Source organism: Mercenaria mercenaria, chromosome 16 (genome assembly GCF_021730395.1).
Source record: "Mercenaria mercenaria strain notata chromosome 16, MADL_Memer_1, whole genome shotgun sequence".
Taxonomy (NCBI): domain Eukaryota; kingdom Metazoa; phylum Mollusca; class Bivalvia; order Venerida; family Veneridae; genus Mercenaria; species Mercenaria mercenaria.
The window spans coordinates 53,745,660-53,749,284 of NC_069376.1; positions in this window are offsets into that span (position 1 = coordinate 53,745,660).

The window sequence follows — 3,625 nt, forward strand, 5'->3', positions numbered from 1 at the left end:
ATCCATGCTGGTCGCAAATGCACTATGTTGGTTTTCTCATGGCGCGGCTCAAATATATTCAGATTTACTAAACCGTAGGTCAATGTTAAAAAGGCAGAGTTCAATGACCTACCTAAAATCTTTAAAATCAACTGTCAACAATTTCCACACTTGACAGATAACAAAGGGATTTGTAGCAGTTCAACATACCAGCGGTCCACAAGCAGCTGTAGAAGGTCCGATGTTCTCTTACTGGGTTCTGCTAAACTGTTCTGCTCAACACGCTTCCTCAGGGAATCAGTGATACTGTGGCGAGCACCAGCTGCTAAAAGCGGAGAAATAAAATGATTGTTAACGTTAAAATTGTTCTACAATGCAAAATACATATCATTTGAATACTTTACGTTGAAAATAACACGGTTCCTGATTGTTTAGAGTTCTTAGATATGAGGGATATTTGCGGATATGCCAAACAAAAACGTTTTAATTGTTTTAAAAATACATTCGATCTAGACGGCATAGAAATGAAGTTTTGTTTAAATACATACTTTTTTTCAGATATATACAAATATAAAGCGAACTGAACTGACACTGAAGTTTGCTATAGGGAAAAACGAGCAGGAAAATGCAACGTTCGAAACACGCTATGTACTTCAAATGTAGGACATCCTCTTCAACAGTATTTCACTTTTAAATTACTAAATGCATGAACTGATACTTGTGTTTATTATAACAATTCGTAATAAATGTCACGCAGAAAGAGTAACTAAGAAAAAACTTTCAGTTTTCCGTGTTAGTATATCTATAGTCTGTTGTTCTATACATGTATTCTGTTAGTCTGGCTACCGGCTAGATAATCTTTTTTATCTTCTTTAATCATTTCTCTTATATACTCTGACCGATCTTTCTTGGGTCTGACATCCAGTGTTTTGAGAAGAAAAGGGACATAATTACACAAAATTTAAATAACCCCTGGATTTATCTCCTGTGAACAAGACATAGGGTCTGAACACAAACTAGTATTCTATGTATACAATATCAAATTAAATGCTTCTGCTGTTAGTACTATTAACTTTGTTAATTTTTATTTACACAAACCATATACAGTAGTTTTTAATCCTTACCCTGCTAAATTTCTATAATGAACTTGTCCATCTTTCAATTTGGACAGTACCATTAACTGTTAAAAGGGATGTTTACCAAAACGATACTGACTGAATGGCGAATAGTGCACTGCACGGATGTCAGGCTGATTATGATCTACACCAGCATGATAAGGATTAATATTCATAAATATGAAATTTTGGTCTAGCTCTTATTTTGGTGCAATTCTGTTAGGCAGACAACTAATTCTTTAGTATTAAGAAATACTTGCCTGTGATATAATTCAAGTGTTTTCTTAGATATAAGAAGAAGCACAACAGAAAGAATTAATTAATAATATATTGGTATTTTCACTGATAAAACATTCTTCTGTACCAGTCAAGTTATGAATATTCCTTCAATCTTAAAAGTATTCTAACTGAAATAATTTAAAGTTAATTGTCTAACTTACCATTCACAAGAAGCGCAGCAAGTATTATCAGGCAGGTAAGTCCGGTAGTCATGCTTAGTACAATTCACCATAAATACAATGAAATAAAATATTGAATAGTAATGTCGCTTCAGTTGGTGAAACAAATATCCGCAAGTGTATGAACGCATGAGTTGGTAATGAAATTACTCCAAACCATTTAACATCGAGACTTTTATGTTTTTATCTGATTTTCTACGCCCCAAAAAATCAATTATAACCTACCTCAAATTGATTTATGCCTACGTATATCATTTGTACGCCGAAAGAGATCACCGTCACAGGTATGACACATGCCATGGAATAGCGGGACGAGCTTGCTTGATATATATCTTATATCAAAAATCATTTTGGTTTTGATATCAATGCATATACGTACTTTTTTTCACAATATATTTACATTACATTTCAATATACAAAAAATATACAACAAATATCTTTTTTTAAGATGTACATATAGTAGTTTTGGCCATTTATAGAAAAACGCAGCTGTTAGAAATAGGTTAGTAATCTGAGAAGACTTCCTTGGTATGTAGATTTTGTTGTTTAAAGTAAGGGGAGGAAACATTTCCAATCGTTATTGAAAATATCAAGACGATCGTTATGGAACGCTGCATATTTTTCTAGTTTTAATCTGTTTATCAGCTTTTGTTTGAAATTAGTTATGTCTGGTACTATTTTTTTTATTTTACATTTGTATATATAATGTTTTGAGAGCATGAGTATATACATGATATATGAGGTATCCTTGATTTTTTAGTGAAAAACTTACCCTGTTGTACTGTTCAACCATTCGAAAGTTTGGTCCAAAATTTCTAAATCTTTGTACAGTTCCAGAACAAGTGTAAGCATATACGTAGTTTAACTGTCATATATTTATTCGTGTATGAATGGTAATTGAGCCGTGCCATGAGAAAACCAACATAGTGGGTTTGCGACCAGCATGGATCAAGACCAGCCTGCGCATCCGCGCAGTCTGGTCAGGATCCATGCTGTTCGCTAACAGTTTTTCCAATTTCAATAGGCTTTAAAAGCGAACAGCATGGATCCTGACCAGACTGCGCGGATGCGCAGGCTGGTCTGGATCCATGCTGGTCGTAAACCCACTATGTTGGTTTTCTCATGGCACGGCTCATATTATTTTCATTGCCGAAGGTGTTTGTGTGGAACTAATAAGAATTTAGTAGTTCCTATCATTTATATTTCTTATTAGTTATGAGAATTCACGTGCTGTGTGCATTAAGGCTTCGAGAACATTTTTTTTTTCAAAAAACTGATAGAATAAAGATTCATAAACACGAACTATTGTTGTTTAAAATATGAACAATTACCTCACAGTATCCTTGTAAACATAAAATAAGCATGTTTGTTTGTATAAACAGTACTAGGTGCTAGGTTTAAAATTAGTTCAACTGGAATACATACATTATTAGATAAAAGGCTGTAGCATTTTAAGTAAGTATTTAAAATAAGCAATCTTTATGAAAGATGCGCAATTTATATATTTAAATAAACGTTCGTCATGTTCTTTCTGTACAATGTATTTAAACGCTCAAGAGAGCAAGAGATCGCCTTCATCTAACATACAATTTTAAAACAGTAATATAGCAATAGTTAATACAAGCAAATTCAATGAATTGGTATCCCCCGCCGAAAGGGTTTGTGGTGAGGAATAGCAAAAAATATACCTGGCAAAAAGTTAAGGATGTTACTAAGAAGCAAATAATTTCATTAATCAAAATCATTTTAACAGAAAATGAATGCTTTTTTGGGGGGGTGGGGAGGGGTGCAGCGGGGCTGACCGGGTGAGGGTACAAAACTTCACATGTTGATTATAAATATTATTGGAAAATTAAAAATTAAAAAAAAAAATGGGGGAGGTGGGGGGCGAGGGCGGCGGATGCATGATCACGGTGGGCATGACTGAGTGGAGTGTGTGGTGAGGGAACGGTACAACTTTGCATGTTGATAGAATATTCATGGAAGATTTGAAAAAAAAAATCAAAAGGAACGACTTTTTTGCGGGGCGCGGGGGGTGAGGGGTGAGGGGGTGTGACCAAAGCAACAACTTCA